Source organism: Oryctolagus cuniculus, chromosome 2 (assembly GCF_964237555.1).
Source record: "Oryctolagus cuniculus chromosome 2, mOryCun1.1, whole genome shotgun sequence".
Taxonomy (NCBI): Eukaryota; Metazoa; Chordata; class Mammalia; order Lagomorpha; family Leporidae; genus Oryctolagus; species Oryctolagus cuniculus.
Window position 1 is genome coordinate 38,351,025 of NC_091433.1, and position 18,496 is coordinate 38,369,520.

Consider the following 18,496-nt stretch of genomic DNA (forward strand, 5'->3'; position numbering starts at 1 on the left):
ATCAACAATCATGTGTATTCAGTATTCACCAGAAAACAAAAACAAATTTTCTTTTGTGTTTTCTACTGAGAGTATTGAGTGTATATTCACAGCAGCTTTCTAAATTCAAAGTGAGTATCTTCAAGACATTTATTTGTATATTCATTCAACCTTTTTGAGATCTAAGAGGTGCCAGATATTGAACTTTCAATGATCTATATGTAAGGCCTTGTGGGTATTTGTCAAGTCTGAGGTGCTGTGAATATTGCCATTACATTTTTTCAAATGGATACTTTCATTTTCTTCATTGTTTGCTTTTTTTGGGGTGGTGAAGATTGCTTCATAGTTGGCATTGTGTACTTCCATAAGGGGTACACTATGCTGGAGTGTTCTCTTTTATGGAAATTATCAGCCACAGACAATCATTTTCTTGATTCATTGATTCATCAGGACCTGCAAAATCACAGTGTCCTAATTATATCATTTTGTTCTTTGTTAATTAGATTGCTTTTTAACAAATATTTATCCTTATCAAATTTTTATTTCTTTTAGGTTCACTTTCTACAGGAAAAGTGAGACAAATTACTTTATTTTTCCCTTTGTTTTCCAGTTGTCACAAGGACAGTGTGATCTGTTAGCATCTTTTACATTTTATCAGTTATTTTGTCTGCCATACTGAATTGATGCATTTGAATACATTTAATGTACTATACCTAATCATATTTATTATTACCTTACTGGTCCTGAAATAGTTCTATTTGGTTCAGCAGAGGTTTATTAAAATGAATACTTAGACTAAACACTAGTGATATGTGTTTTAAAAATTATTTTTTGGGGAGCAAGCCTTATAGCATATCATATTAAGCTGCCACCTGCAGTGCTGGCATCTCGTATGGGTGCTGGTTTTAGTCCTGGCTGCTCCAGTTATGATCCAGTTCCCTGCTAATGTGCTAGGAAAGCTGTTAAAGATGGCCCAGGTACTTAGGCTCCTGCATCCACGTAGGAAACTGGGATGAATCTCCTGGTTCCTGGTTTCCACCTGCCCCTGCCCCATCCTTTGAAGCTATTTGGGGAGTGAACTGGCATATTGAATATCTCTCTCTCTCTCAGTGTGTGTGTGTATCTCCCTCTTGCTCTATAAATATGACTTTTGAAATAAATATATCTTTAAAAATTATTTATTTTAATTTTATTTGAAAGTGAGAGAGACAAAAAGAGAAGTTCCATCTGTTGGTTAACTCACCAAATGCCCATAGCAGCCAGGGTTGGGCCAGGCCAAAGCCATGCGCATGATACTCAATCTATGTCTTCCACATGAGTGAAAGGAACCCAAATACTTGAGCCATCACCTTCTACCTCCTAAGGTGTGCATTAGTAGGAAACTGAATTGAAAGTGCAAGTATGCCTAGAACTCTGGCAATCTAATATGGGAAGCAGCTGTTCCATTCAGTGACTTAATTTTTGTTCCATACATCTGTCCTCATCACCTGTGATCTTTGATGACTTCCTTAATCTCTGATATGATAAAATAGTTCAGGATAATTGTGCACATACACTGATCCAAACCAAGAATATTCCCTTGATCTGATAAAATCAAGTTTCTTTTTGAGAAATTGTACTTAACAATGAAAATGCAAGTTGTTCTCATGTCTACTCAATGGTTATCTTTGCTAGTAACATCCAGAAAAAGACATGCAAGATCTATATAATATTTGTCTATTTTAATCTAATAAAACACTCATACTTCTTTTTCAAATTTTAGATAAAAGGTTTTTATTTAACTTTATTCATCTTACAACCTTATTTCCTTTCTTTTAACACTTGTACTGTGTCTCTCCATTCTCATAGCCTGTGGGTTTTTTTCATGACAAATCATCTGTGAATCTAATTGGAGATCCTCTGAGAGTAATCTGGGATTTCTCTCATGCACATTTTAGAATCTTTTCTTTATGTTTTACTGTGAAAAGTTTGACTACAATGTGTTGTGATATCTTTTCTCTTCATGCCTATTAGTAGTTCTATGGGCCTCGTGTGTTTGGATGCCCATTTCTTTTTCCAAATTAGGGACATTTTCTGTAATTATTTCACTGAATAGGTCTTCTAATCCATTCTTTCTTCCCACACCTTCAGGATCCCCTAAGACCAGTATGTTGGGTTGTTTGATAGTATCCCATAAATCTCCAACACTTCTTAATTTTTCTGATTTCTGCTTCTTCTTCTTTTGGCCTGATTGAGATACTTCCAATTTGTCTTCTAGCTCAGATATTCTTTCTTATGCCTTACCAAGTCTGTTGAGGTCTGTTGTTGTTCAGGCTTTCCATTGATTTTTTATTTTACATTTGAACTCTTCATTTCTAATATTTCAGTTTTATTTCTCTTCAAAATCTCCATCTTACAGGAACATTTCTCTTCCCTGTCATGTGTGAATTTCTTTACTCGTGACTTTGCTTCTTGTTGTTTTTGATGAATCCTGCAACTAATCTTTTGAATTCCTTTTCAGACATTTCATCAATCTCTTTGTCTTCACTTTCTATTATTGAAGTGTGGTTGTGTTCCTTTCGGGGAGTCATGTTGTCTTTTTTATTCTTGTTTCTTGAATTTCTGCATTTATTTTTGGCATTTATGGAAATACTTGTTGGTTTTCTCCTCTAATGGCCTTTATCTTTTTTTTTATTTTTTATTTTTTGACAGGCAGAGTTAGACAGTGAGAGAGAGAGAGAGAAGTCTTCCTTTGGCCTTTATCTTTGAACTGTGCCTCTGTGGCTCAGGGTAGTGTCTGCTCTTTAAGTGAATACCCAGAGGTGTGTGCTGGGTGTGGCCAGGGAGCTTTGGTCAGTGCTTCTACAGGGTAGGGCAAATATCCTGGGCAACAACCAAATTGGACATGGTTGATTTCTATTGTCAGCAGGGGAAAGAGTTGGATCTTCTCTGTTGGCATAATCACACCCTCACCTCCTCTCTTCCAAGGTGATCTATGCCCTGTGTTAGCCCACAGTGGGTGAAACACTCATGCTTGTTGCAGCCTGAACTACAGAAAGGGTCTATGCAGTCCATGTGTGAGCATGGATCCCACTACTGTGATCCACCCCAGGCAGTCAGGGAGGTCTGAGCCTTTGGCACCACACACAGTGATTGCCCAGAGACTCAGGTACACTGTGCACTCTATCATGCAGTCACAGAGTTCCCACAATCTCAGCACACTCCCACAGTCATGGTGTACAGAGGATCTGCTCTGCCCTACTTGCCTGCCCATCCACTGAGTGGCAGAGATGTTCCCAGGGCCATCTGTCTGTGGGTGCTCCACCTAGGCGTTTTGAACCCCAGAACCTGTGATATGTTGATAGGCTGAGGGCACCTCAGAGTCCTTCGTGGGTGCCCAGCCCCTGTCAATCCTCCCAACAAGACTCAAAGTCTATAGTGAATGTGGAGTTTTCCCTCTAGTAAAATTCCTGGATCTCAAGCATATACAAGAACCAATGCAGTGGCTACTCATGTCAAAATGGAACCTCTCCTGCAGGTTGCTGGGCACCACTGTGTGGTGAGAGGGATGGAGAAAGAGAGAGAAACATGCCCCTTTTTCACTGGGTCAGGCAGGTACAGTGTCCCCCTTAGGGATCCAGGCTGTATTCAAAAAGAGTGCACTCCATCAGGGCCTCCCTCTAGCAATATCAGTGGCATAGGCTGCTGTAGTCTGCTCTCACCCTGCTCTAGCTGGTGCTTTCTCTGGGTCTTGGCTGTGTGAATCATGTGTTGTGTCCATACTCATTGCTGCATGACTGCACCCTCCACACTAATCCATGGTGTCCCTCTTCCTTCTGTAAAATTTCCACTGCAGATTTTTCTCCAGCTCTCCCCTGGGAATGCGCTTCCTCCACTTTTTTACTACTATTTTCCCCTAGCCTAAAGCAGTGCATACTTTCTCTATTCCACCATCTTGGAATCTCCATTATCTCTTTTCTTGTAAGACAAACATTTGTTTTCAATATCATGGTCTATTATTTTATTCAGACCCTATAACAATAGTCTTGGCATGAACTATCATGAAATGCATAATAGCTAAGTTAATTTAAATTTACATTTTCAGTTATTTCATTTTCTTCTGAAGGATATAGTCTATTAAGAATATATATTACATCACAACATCTTAAAAAAGCAATTGGAATAGTTTTTCTCTGTGCACTTTATGCCTAAAACTGATTACATATTCAAGTTTTTAGATACTGCCCATAAGATTTCATTTTGTTTTATAATTAAGTGAAGTATTTATATATATGCATATATATATATATATTTAAAGTTTCTTTTTGAAAAAAATTATTCAGAGGAATCTAGTTACTGATTTTTTAAACCCTCCATTTTTCTCTCATTATAGCTAACTTTTTTAAGAAGAAAAGGTATGATTTATCTATATGTAATTTTTTTTAACTTTTTTTTAACTTTTATTTAATGAATATAAATTTCCAAAGTACAGCTTATGGATTACAATGGCTTCCCCCTGATAACGTCCCTCCCACCTGCAGCCCTCCCCTTTCCCTCTCCCTCTCCCCTTCCATTCACATCAAGATTCATTTTCAATTCTCTTTATATACAGAAGATCAGTTTAGCATATATTAAATAAAGATTTCAACAGTTTGCTCCCACACAGAAACGTAAAGTGAAAAATACTGTTTGAGTACTAGAGCATTAAATCACAATGTACAGCACACTAATGACAGAGATCCTACATGAGGAGTAAGTGCACAGTGACTCCTGTTGTTGACTTAACAAACTGACACTCTTGTTTATGGTGTCAGTAATCACCCTAGGCTCTTGTCATGAGCTGCCAAGGCTATGGAAGCCCCCTGAATTCACCGACTCTGATCATATTTAGACAAGGCCATGGTCAAAGTGGAAGTTCTCTCCTCCCTTCAGAGAAAGGTACCTCCTTCTTTGATGACCCGTTCTTTCCACTGGGATCTCACTCGCGGAGATCTTTCATTTAGGTTTTTTTTTTTTTTCCCCCAGAGTGCCTTGGCTTTCCATGCCTGAAATACTCTCATGGGCTTTTCAGCCGGATCCGCATGCCTTAAGGGCTGATTCTGAGGCCAGAGTGCTGTTTCCTAAACATCTGCCATTCTATGGGTCTGCTGTGTATCTCACTTTCCATGTTGGATCATTCTCTCCCTTTTTATTCTATCAGCTAGTATTTATTTGGTAAATATAATTTTCCAAATACAGTTTATGGATTACAATGGCTTCACCCCCCATAACTTCCCTCCCACCCACACCTCTCCCATCTCCTGCACCCTGTCCCATTCCATTCACATCAAGATTCATTTTCAATTATCTTTATATACAGAAGATCGATTTAGTATATATTAAGTAAAGATTTCATCAGTTTGCACCCACACAGAATATAAAGTGTAAAATACTGTTTCAGTACTAGTCATAGCATTAATTCACATTGGACAACACATTAAAGACAGAGATCCTACATAAGGAGTAAGTACACAGAGACTCCTGTTGTTGAGGTAACAATTTGACACTCTTGTTTATGGCGTCAGTAATCTCCCTAGGCTCTAGTCATGAGTTGCCAAGGCTATGGAAGCCTCTTGAGTTCACTGACTTCAATCTTATTCAGACAAGGTCATAGTCAAAGTGGAAGTTCTCTCCTCTCTTCAGAGAAAGGTACCTCCTTCTTTGATGGCCTGTTCTTTCTACTGCGATCTCACTTGCAGAGACCTTTCATTTAGTGGTGTGTTTTTTCTTTTTTCTTTTTTTTTTTTTTTTGCTTGTTTGTTTTTGCCAGAGTGTCTTGGCTTTTCATGCCTGAAATACTCTCATGGGCTCTCCAGCCAGATCGGAGTGCCTTGAGAGCTGATTCTGAGGCCAGAGTGCTCTTTAGGACATCTGCCATTCTATGAGTCTGCTGTGTATCCCACTTCCCATGTTGGATCGTTCTCTCCCTTTTTGATTCTATCAGTTAGTATTAGCAGACACTAGTCTTGTTTGTGTGATCCCTTTGACTTTTAGACCTATCAGTGTGATCAATTGTGAACTGAAGTTGATCACTTGGACTAGTGAGATGGCATTGGTACATGCAATCTTGATGGGATTGTATTGGAATCCCCTGGCACATTTCTAACTCCACCACTTGAAAGGAAGTTGGGAAGCAGTGATAATGAAGAAAGAAATCTCTGATTTCTTATGTTTTACTAGCTGTGTTTTAACTTTTTACTTCAATTATAAGTGCACAGGAAGTTGTGAGGGTAGTTTGGAAGGTTCAATGTTCCCTTCTGCAGCTTCTCCCAGAGGTGATGCACTTTGCACTAACTGCAGCACTGTGTCAAAGCTGGTATTTGACATTAGTACAATGTGTCTTCTACTTTGCTATCCTGTTTGTTCTATTTTTTAAAAATTAGAATGAATTCATATATATATTTCTTGAATAATTAATTTTAACAAGACATTGAAAATCACCATGCCCTCATCATTTATTCATTCTTATATTCTACATTTATAACAGTATTGTTTTAATTGTTTCAATATATAATGATTTATGTAAACAATCCTCTCTTTTTAACCAACCCCATTTTATTTAATATTATACACAGAACCAAGGAAAACATTGATGCTGACACATATTTGCACAATATTCCAATTATTTTTTCCTGCATGCATAATAGTTGAGTCCTATCATAGGCAAATATTGAAAATATTTTCACATTGTCTTCCAGAAATTTCATATTAATTTTAAGCACTCAGAGTTTAAAATCATTAGCATTTTATTATAACCACAAAGATCATAAAATCTTTGTTTTTTTCCAAAAGTTTTAATGCCTAGCAGCATCCAACACAGAGAAAATATTTCAAAAATATTCAACATAGGAGTGTATGAAATTATATCAAATTTTAAGTACTAAAAATATCTCTTTTAAATGAGATGTACTCTGAATAGTGATAAAAGGCATCAAAAGTTGTCCTGTAAATATTGGACATAATTATTCTTTGTTTCTTCCATGAATTTTCATACCAAGTCCTTTGCCCATGTAGGCCTTCTCCCCCATGGATAATTAGTCATATGTATCTTAGTTGTAGATACTAACTTCTCTGTTGTATAACTTGCTGATATTTCTTTTAAGTTGACTGTAAATTTTTGTTTGAGATATTTTTGTAATAAAATTATGTTTACTTCAGCATAATCATATCTAAATCTTTCCTCATATTACTGTTTTTGCTTTATTGGTAGTAAGCACTCCCCAATATGAAATCAGTATATATTCACTTGAGAAGAGCTGGTTTCTTTACAGTTGATAATTTAACTAAATATTTGACTCAGTGTCACAGTGTAGAATTCAAACTGTTTGTTTGAATTAGCCTCATATGCAAACACCATTTAGAACACAATTATCTTCCTTTCTTGATTTCAAGAGTGACCACTAGAGATGTTAAAAATCCTATGTTTTAGGAACTGTAAATAGGTTTTTATTTTCCTTATTTTGTTTACTATTTTATTTTAGTAATTAATTTTATTTTAGTAATCTCAACTTGTTTTTAATAATTATAGCATTAAAGATTTAAATATCTGGCACCGATATCCAAAAAAATCTAATTTTGGAAAATTGCTATTCCAATTAACTTTAGAAATATTATACAAAATTCAACAAAGCAAAGTATTTTATTTTTCTCCCTTATTATTTCTTATGAATAAATATCAATCACTACCTTGTCAAGTCTAGTGTATTCTTTTAGGAAAAATCTAGGTAAAATGCACTAAAAGTGTGCATATATAGGCAACAATTAACTCCTTCCCTTCTCCCTTTCTCAAATAACTGAGATAGGGGAGAAGACAGTTGGGAATTGGGAAGGAAGGACAGGCATGATCTTTATGCTTGAGCAACATTGAACAATCTATTCTAGAAATAGCCCAGGTGAGGTAGAACTGGGGATGTATTCTTTCAACTTTGTGACACATAACAAAACCAGGAAATAGTGGGATGAACTGCCTTAACTGAAAGTTTGGGAAAAGTGAAGTAAACAAGTACTGATGTAGTATCTTTGTGTTAAAAACACCTAAACCTTAGACATAGTTTTAATTTTTAATTCTCTAAACTCCAGGCTCCTATTTCCTCAGCGTATCTGGTTGGAAGGTCCATGGTCATAACAATTTTTGGCTTATACTCCCTTTCCTCTCCAAATCCACTAGTCACCCCCATTTCCTGAGGCTTATTATCAACAGTCCTGCATTTGTTCAGAACAAGTACCTAGAAGGGATAATGAATTGTCCTTTGTTCTTTTCTCTTTCTCTATTACCCATGGTTAACCTGTCATCAAATTCTTTGAGTAATTTCTTGAAACTAAGCTCAGATCTTTCTTTCCTCCCAGTTTCCACCACTAATTTATTGATGCAAGCCACCAAGCTTCTGCTTTAACTGTTGCAATTAGCCTGTCAGTTTCCACCCATGTCGCTCTACAGTTTGTCCTCCACTCAACAACCTGCCTGATCATTTGAAAATACAAATCAGAGCATATCATTCCCATTTAGATTTGTCCAGTCTTTTCCTTACATTTACACGTAGCCACACGATTGACCCTTGCCTATCACACTATGTCGGCTGCCGCATCAGTACCCCATTATTCCCTCAGCTTTGGTTCAGATTTATTCTTTTTTAAAAATATTTTTGACTTTTATTTAATAAATATAAATTTCCAAAGTACAGCTTTTGGATTACAGTGGCTTTTTCCCCCCATAACCTCCCTCCCACCTGCAACCATCCCAACTCCCACTCCCTCTCCCATTCCATTCACATCAAGATTCATTTTCAATTATCTTTATATACAGAAGATGAATTTACTATATGCTAAGTAGAGATTACAACAGTTTGTACCCACACAGAAACACAAAGTAGAAAATACTGTTTGAGCATTAGTTATACCGTTAATTCACATAGTACAACACATTAAGGACAGAGATCCTACATGGGGAGTAAGTGCACAGTGACTCCTGTTGTTGATTCAACAATTGACAATCTTGTTTATGGCATCAGTAATCACCCGAGGCTCTTGTCATGAGTTGCCAAGGCTATGGAGGCCTTTTGAGTTTGTCAACTCGGATCTTATTTAGACAAGTTCATAGTCAAAGTGGAAGTTCTCTCCTCCCTTCAGAGAAAGGTACCTCCTTCTGTGATGGCCCGTTCTTTCCACTGGGATCTCACTCACAGAGATTTTTAATTTAGGTCTTTTTTTTTTTTTGCCAGAGTGTCTTGGCTTTCCATGCCTGAAATACTCTCATGGGCTTTTCAGCTGGATCTGAATGCCTTAAGGGCTGAGTCTGAAGCCAGAGTGCTGTTTAGGACATCTGCCATTCTATGAGTGTGCTGAGTATCCCGCTTCCCATGTTGGATCGTTCTTTTTTTAATTCTATCAGCTAGTATTTGCAGACACTAGTCTTGTTTATGTGATCCCTTTGACTCTTAATCCTATCATCATGATCAGTTATGAACTAAAACTAATCACTTTGACTAGTGAGATGGCATTGGTACATGCCACCTTGATGGGATTGAATCGGAATACCCTGGCATGTTTCTGACTCTACCGGTTGGGGCAAGTCCGATTGAGCATGTGCTGAACTTTACATCTCCTCCCTCTCTTATTCCCACTCTTATATTTAACAGAGATCACTTTTCAGCTAAATTTAAACACCTAAGAATAATTGTGTGTTAAAGAGTTCAACCAATAGTATTAAGTAGAACAACAACAACAACAACAACAACAAAAAACTAAACGGAATAAAGTATTAAGTTTTGGTAAGTTCCTTTCCCTTTCAGCATCATCCCACTTGCAGGTCCTTCTGATTTTTTCTTAGTGCTGTATGTGCATACATTTCAGCTCTACTCAGAATCACTTCCTGAGGAAGGTTTTTCCTAGTCAACTCTGAATACTAAAGGTATCATATCTATTTGAGCTATCCATCAGCTCAAAAAGGCTTACCTAGTCTAATAAAACATATCCACTTGTCATGATCTCCTCACTTATTTTAATTTTTCTTCAGACCACATAATTTCTACACATAATTATAGCATGCATTTATCTTTTTATTTGTTTATTAGCTTTTCTCCTTTAGATTTATGTACTGTAAGGAAAAGACCTTGGTCTTATTCAAGGGACTGGCATCAAGAAAGCAGGATAGCATATTTAAGTGAATGAATGACTATAAGAACTAATTTCTAATTTTTTGGATCATATTATCTGACTCAGTTTCTTTTTTATTGATTTGAGACAGAGAAAGAGAGACAGACAGACAGATTGTTCCCACCCAATGATTTGTTTTGCTCCCCCAAAAGACTTCAATGGCCTGGTGGCCAAAGCCAGGAGTCAAAACTCAATTTGGATCACCCTTGTAGGTGTGAGGGACCCAAACCCTTGCACCATCACTGGTGCCTCCTAGGTTGCCCATTGGCAGGAACCTGGAATGAGGAATAGAGCTGGGACTCAAACACAGGAACTCAAATATGTGATGTCAGTACCCTAATGGCAACTTAACCACTAGGCTAAATGCCTTGCTGAGTAAATATATCAAAGAAGAAGAGGCCAGTGTGGAAGTAGCAATTTATCAAAAGCAATGAAGTAATTAAATGAAAGAATTAATGGGATCAAAGTCATAAAAAGGAATTAGTCTTTGAGGATGAAAGAAGGAAGGCAATAAAATGAGTGCCAGATAATTGGGTGAAAGTGTGGCAGAATGATTTTAGTTGAAAGTTCAAGAAAAATGGAGAAGCATTTCCAAGATCCCTTGAGTGTATGTGATACATCATCAACAAGGATCCAGCTAAGATCAATATTTTAATTAAAAGTTTGGCAAGGGATTGATTAATAAGCCTATTTGGTAAATTTTTTTGCTATATTTCGGGTTATTGGAAGGAAGACAATGACCATGAATTATTATGGTACAGGCCAGATGAGTTCTTTTTGGAAGGGATAGTCAAAATATCTAGAGCCAGTCCTGTTCCACTAGTCAGGAGATTTCTTATCAACTACATGAATTGTTCCCTCCCTCTTGCATTGGATTAAAGGCACCTTGTGACAGGTATTGTTGCCAAGGGCAGAATTATAAAACAAGATTTAAACTCTCAATACTCTCAATACTTAGTTAAGGTGGATCTGGCACAATGTTAATAAAGCTGAAGTTACATAAACCCTCATTTTCACCAGGCTCCTTTCTAGGAACTTGGGTTGGGGGATTGAGGGTTTGGAAAATCTTAGCAACGTACTTATTACAGTGTATTATTATAAAATATGTTAAAGTAATGGATGTTAAACATGATTGTTTAAAGGATATTGTCTTTTCCCTCTTCAACTTTTCCTCTGATAAACTGCGATTTCTATTGGATAGTATTACTGTGGCCATGGCATTTTGGAGTGCTAAATAAGGAAAATTGAGTTGGGGAAATATTTTTTGTTGAATTTGGTGGAATGATATTTCAGCTAGTTTGTAGCCACCTTTGTGTATGGTTAACTTACCACTGGCCATTCTGACATAGTAATAGCTTCCAAGAATACTCCATCTGCTCCCTCTTCTAACTTAGCTAGTAGACTAACTGAATGGGAAGGAACAGCGGAATGGAACTATTGTGATATAAATATGTCCAATGGCATCTGGCACTTGAAAAATGTGTGTAGTAGGGATATACAAATTTAGAATGTAAGAAATTCAAAGCCACTGTGTCAAAAATTCCCCCCAATCGTTACATGTGCTAAATTATAAACAGGGGATTTTGTTCTCATTAATGTCTTGCAAAACAGATGCTCTATCTTGTCTTCAGTAAATAAATGAGGAGAAAATGCAAACTACACAATTGTGAATGCATTATAATTTTTCATTTTTTGATGGCAACCACAATAAAATTTATCAGAATTCTTTTGTTTAAAGGGCAAAAATACATAGCAGCAAACTATGAACAAATAATATATGTATATGTGACACCACATGTTTTATTCATCACAGAGTATTGGATCAACTTGGTATATATGAGAAGTCTGGTGTTGGTTCCAGGATAAACAGCATCAATGTTTCTATTCACACAGAGAAATATCCAGGAAAAAAAAAAAAACAAAAATGTTTCAGTGACATTTTCACGTATCTAGTCAATGTAAGTGGTGTACAAATAATTTGATTACATATACAGGGCTAAAGATACACAGCAGTAATCTGATATTGTATTAAGGCTATGTATGTAATTTAAAATAAAAATAATTTGTATATAATTTCAGAGTAATTACTCCAAAACATCCTGGCAAAAGCCAGAAACACACACTTCTTTTACTCTTTATTAAAAAAAAAGATAGATGTAGAAGTTCAAAAATGTCAAAAAACTGTCCATTACAATATGAAAACTTTAGTCAATTATGGTCACAAAGTCTGAAAATATTAGAAGAATTATTTTTTTTTTAAAAATTCAGATAATAGTTGATAGAATCGATAGGAAAATTTTGTCACAAACAAAGAGGAAAGGACAAGGAAATCAAGAGGAGACAGAATAATGAAAAAGAAAAATGGAATTTGCATTGTCACCAAAGAGCATGAAGAACAGTAGTTTTGTTCAGACATAAATAATGACAAAGAAGAAAAAATGTTAGTTATTCTGGTTGACCAGCACACATTGCCTATGTGTATTGAAATGTTACCCTGAATCCTATAAATATGTACAATGATTTTTAATAAAAATGTTTAATGTTTAAAAGTAAAAAATGTTTTTAAAAATGGCCTTGATGGCCGGTGCCACAGCTCAATAGGCTAATCCTCCGCCTTGCGGCGCCGGCACACGGGGTTCTAGTCCTGGTTGGGGCGCTGGATTCTGTCCCGGTTGCCCCTCTTCCAAGCCAGCTCTCTGCTGTGGCCAGGGATTGCAGTGGAGGATGGCCCAAGTACTTAGGCCCTGCACCCCATGGGACACCAGGAGAAGCACCTGGCTCCTGGCTTCGGATCAGCGTGGTATGCCATCCGCAGCGCGCTGGCCGCGGCGGCCATTGGAGGGTGAACCAATGGCAAAGGAAGACCTTTCTTTCTGTCTCTCTCTCTCACTGTCCACTCTGCCTGTCAAAAAAAAAAAAAAAATGGCCTTGATATGTACCATGATCTTCAATAAAAACTGTAGTGAGCAATTATTTTATTCATTGTTTAATGAACAATGAATTGTGTAATTACAACCATTTATAAGATACTTTCTTATATTTTTTTCCTTTTAACCATATATAAACATGACAATAGTACTAACATTAAATCTATCTTCAGATTGGATGAATACATTGGCAACCCTTAAAACTCATGAAAATAGTGATCAAATGAATGCTTTATTTACTCTGATTTTGAAAATTAAATAAAAATTCACTAGATCAGCATCTTGGGCAAGGAAGAACAGTCAGTTCTATTCTGAAGTGCTCAAAAGAGTACTTGTGGTCATTAAGATTTTAGATGATTTACTCATCAGATGTAAAGGACGTTCATCCAGTGATGGAAATTATAGGATAGTGGTTGAATTTGATCAATATTTTGCACAAGCACTTTTGAAAAATTTTGAGACAAATAAATGTGATTTATGTATCCAAAGGAGTAAGTAAAGACTTAAATAAAATAATTGGAAGCACAGAAAATTGAAATTGTGAATCTAACAAATAAAGCAGACAGTGAAAACTACTTTATTTCAGTTTCTACCTTGGATATGACAACCACTGATTAATTACTTGACAACTCTGAACACTTCTTAAATTTCTTGCCAATTGAAAATTATTTGTCATTTATTTTTCAACAAGTGAAATCTGAGATGGCTGTAAAATATCCTCCTGCCTTTGTGGTCAGTCTTAGGACTGAAAGGTGAGGATGAAGGATTACACATACTACAAGCACAGATATTAACAAGTAGGCTACATACACATAATGAACTGCCTGTTCTCTTACTCTCATCAGGGAAAAAAGGCTCCACCTTGTTATTTGTTAAATTGCTGAGAATATTTGGTAGTGTTTAAACTATTTTACAATCACACCAAATTCTTCTTTAAAGATAGTAAGTGTAACAAGATTATCAGTTCATTGTAAAACAAACCATACAAGTCTTGCAATATGGTTGCAACAATATAGTAAAAACTGTAAACTGTGTGTGTGTGTGTGTGTGTGTATTTTTATTTTTTATTTTTATGTATTTGGAAGGCAGAGAGAGACACACAGAGATCTTTTGTCCTTTGGCTCACTCCACAAATGCTCACAACAATTGGGGATGGACCAAGATGAAGATTGAACCCAGAACTCAGTCTAGGTCTCCCATGTTATGGCAGGGACGCAAGTACTTGAGTCATTGTCTGTTTCCTCACATGATATGCAGTAGAATGAAATTGGAATTGGGAGCAGAGTGGGGATTTGAACCAAGACACTCTGATATGAGATCAGTGTGTCACAAATGGTGTCTTAACTGTTGTAGCCTCTATACAGTATATTTTGAAGACATGAAAGAAAAACCTGTACATAACTGAAGTGCAAACAATTTGTTAAAAAGTTAGTAAGATGCACATACTTAATTTAAACTAGAAGTTGCCAGGACATTTTAGAGCCTTAAAAAAACATAGACTTCTGATTTTGAGATATTTAAAAGCCATGTTCTTTCCTTTTTTTTTTTTTTTAAGTTTTGTTTATTTGAAAGGCAGTTGTAGAGAGGCAAAGGCAGAGAGAAAGGACAGAGGTCTTCTATCCACTGGTTCACTCCCCAAATGGCACCAACAGCCAGTGCTGGACCGATCTGAAGCCAGGAGCTTCTTCATGGTCTCCCATGTGGGTGCAGGGCCCAAGGTCTTGGGCCATCTTCTACTGCTTTCCCAAGCCATAACAGAGAGCTGGATTGGAAGTGGAGCAGCTGGGACTTGAACCGGTGCCCATATGGGAATGCCGGCACTGCAGGCACTGGCTTTACCTGCTATGCCACTTTCTTTTTTTTTTTTATTTTTTTTTATTTTATTTTATTTATTTTTAATCTTTTATTTAATGAATATAAATTTCCAAAGTACGACTCATGTGTTACAATGGCTTCCCCCCCCATACCGTCCCTCCCACCCACAACCCTCCCCTTTCCCACTCCCTCTCCCCTTCCATTCACATCAAGATTCATTTTCAATTATCTTAATATACAGAAGATCAGCTTAGTATACCTTAAGTAAGGATTTCAACAGTTTGCTCCCACACGAAAACATAAAGTGAAAAATAATAGATGATTTTTTTTAAATGATGATGAAATCAGATCAGACCTATTGTCATGTTTAATCCCAGTGAGAGTCAAGTTGGGAATTGATAATTTCTTTCTTTTTTTTTTTTTTTTTTTTTACAGAAGATCAGTTTAGTGTACATTAAGTAAAGATTTCAGTCGTTTGCACCCCCATAGAAACACAAAGTGAAATATACTGTTTGAGTACTCGTTATAGCATTAAGCCTCAGTGTACAGCACGTTAAGGACAGAGATCCTACATGAGGAGTAAGTGCACAGTGACTCCTGTTGTTGACTTTACAAATTGACACTCCTGTTTATGGCATCAGTAATCTCCCTATGCACCAGTTATGAGTTTCCAAGGCTATGGAAGCCCCTTGAGTTCTCTGACTCTTATCTTGTTTAGACACGGTCATAGTCAAAGTGGAGGTTCTCTCCTCCCTTCAGAGAAAGGCACCTCCCTCTTTGAAGACCTGTTCTTTCCACTGGCATCTCACTCACAGAGATCTTTTTGCCAGAGTGTCTTGGCTTTCCATGCCTGAAATACTCTCATGGGCTTTTCAGCCAGATCCGAGTGCCTTTAGGGCTGATTCTGAGGCCAGAGTGCTATTTAGGACATCCGCCATTCTATGAGTCTGCTGAGTATCTCACTTCCCATGTTGGATCACTCTCCCCTTTATTTATTCTATCGGTTGGTGTTAGCAGATACTAGACTTGTTTATGTGCTCCCTTTGACTCTTAGTCCTTTCATTATGATCAATTGTGAACTGAAATTGATCACTTGGAGTAGTGAGATGGCATTGGCACATGCCACCTTGATGGGATTGAATTGGAATCCCCTGGTATGTTTCCAACTCTACCAATTGGGGCAAGTCAGCCCGAGCATGCCCCAAATTATACATCTCTTCCCTATCTTATTCCCACTTTTATGTTTAACAGGGATCACATTTCAGTTAATTTTCAACACTTAAGAATAACTGTGTGATAATATCAGAATTAAACCAGTCATATTAAGTAGAACAGACAAAAAAAAATACTATGAGGGATAATGTATTAAGTTGTCCATTAGCAGTCAGGGCTATGCTGATCAAGTCACCATTTCTCATAGTGTCCATTTCACTTCAGGAGGTTTCCTTTTTGGTGTTCAGTCAGTTGTCACCGATCAGGGAGAACATATGGTATTTGTCCCTTTGGGACTGGCTTACTTCACTCAGCATGATGTGTTCCAGATTCCTCCATTTTGTTGCAAATGACTGGATTTCGTTGTTTCTTACTGCGGTATAGTACTCTAAAGAATACATATCCCATAATTTCTTTATCCAGTCTACCGTTGATGGGCATTTAGGTTGGTTCCAGGTCTTGGCTATTGTGAATTGTGCTGCAATAAACATTAGGGTGCAGACCGCTTTTTTGTTTATCAATTTAAACTCCTTTGGGTAAATTCCAAGGAGTGGGATGGCTGGGTCGAACGGTAGGGTTATATTCAGGTTTCTGAGGAATCTCCAGACTGATTTCCATAGTGGCTTGACCAGTTTGCATTCCCACCAACAGTGGGTTAGTGTCCCTTTTTCCCCACATCCTCTCCAGCATCTGTTGTTGGTAGATTTCTGTATGTGAGCCATTCTAACCGGGGTGAGGTGAAACCTCATTGTGGTTTTGATTTGCATTTCCCTGATTGCTAGTGACCTTGAACATTTTTTCATGTGCCTGTTGTATGCCACTTTCTTTTGCACACTTGCCTTAATTCAAAATTCTTTCAGCTGGCGCCGCGGCTTACCTGGCTAATCCTCCACCTGCGGCTCCAGCACCCCAGGTTCTAGTCCCAGTTGGGGCTCTGGATTTTGTCCTGGTTGCTCCTCTTCCAGTCCAGCTCTCTGCTGTGGCTTGGGAGGGCAGTGGAGGATGGCCCAAGTGCTTGGGCTCTGCACTGGCATGGGAGACCAGGAGGAAGCACCTGGCTCCTGGCTTCGGATTGGTACAGTGCGCCGGCCATAGCAGCCATTTGGGGGGTGAACCAATAGAAGGAAGACCTTTCTCTCTCTCTCTCTTTCTCTCTCTCTGTCTAACTCTGCTTGAAAAAAAAAAGAAATTATCTGACAACAGAGACTAATTGTAACAAGTTGCTATATAATACCAAAGAGAGTAATTTAACAAAAAGAGAAAATTTCAATAGCAATAATGAACAATCTCTCAAATTATTTGTAAGTACATTTAAATTAACAGAATGAATATGAATCTATCACTAAAACTGTATTAGAAAAATAAAATTTCTTATAACTTGATTGCATTAGTTACTGAAAAACTTGAAATACTCAGAAACATACTATAAGTTGTATATTAAAAATCTATAATTTTCACCCTAATGTGGCTATAATCTGGAAATTCTAAGAGTAATGATCACAAGTTTTGAAGCTAAAAGAAACTGTTCTTAATTATTAATAATAAAAACAAATTTCAACCAACCATCTCATTCCTTTTTAAGCAAATTATAACATTACAATTTTTGACTTATAAAGAGAAAACAAAGATGCTCAAAAATTTAGGATAAGAAAGTATATTGACAGATAAGCAAGGAATTAATAAAATGAGTAGGTTGTTTTCTGCTTTTTGTGATACTTTTGTCATTTGCCATTTTTAACAACCTGATTTGCAATGATTTCTTTTCTCTAGAAAAACATGAGTTTATTTTATACTCTTTTCCTTAAAGAGACCCCACTCTGAACAGTGTAAGACTGAGATGTTACAATATCTCACCTGATTATAAATGCTTACAGGTACGCAACACTTACAAGTAAAACTCTAAAATTGCTGCTCACATCATGGATTGACTGTTATAGACAAAACATACAAACTAAATGTGGGCTATGGAATAGAAGTCAGTGTGAAGTGAGTCATGAAGGGGAACCACAGGAAGTCCCTGGCTGTCAGCCTAGAAGCACTTTCTGGACAATAGCACAGGGAAGTGGATCCCACACAGAGTATAGCAGTCTCACTGTACTCTGGAGGAAATGATTAAAGGTAGAGGTTACAGATGTGCTTATAATTTGCAGGGCAAGGAATAGAGAGGGAGGACAAATGTTCAAGCTTTGCCTTCATAAAGTGAGTCTCTTTGAAGCCTGTTAGAGAAGAACAGAGAATTGCAATACTGTGAACCAAATATAAACTCCATTGGTCATATATTTAAGAGAAATGTGGGAGGAACAAAAAATTAGAGATGAGAAGGCTCACTATTACCCTTTGGTAATTCACTAGAAACAGGGAATCCATTGGTGATGGTTAGTTTTATGTGTTAA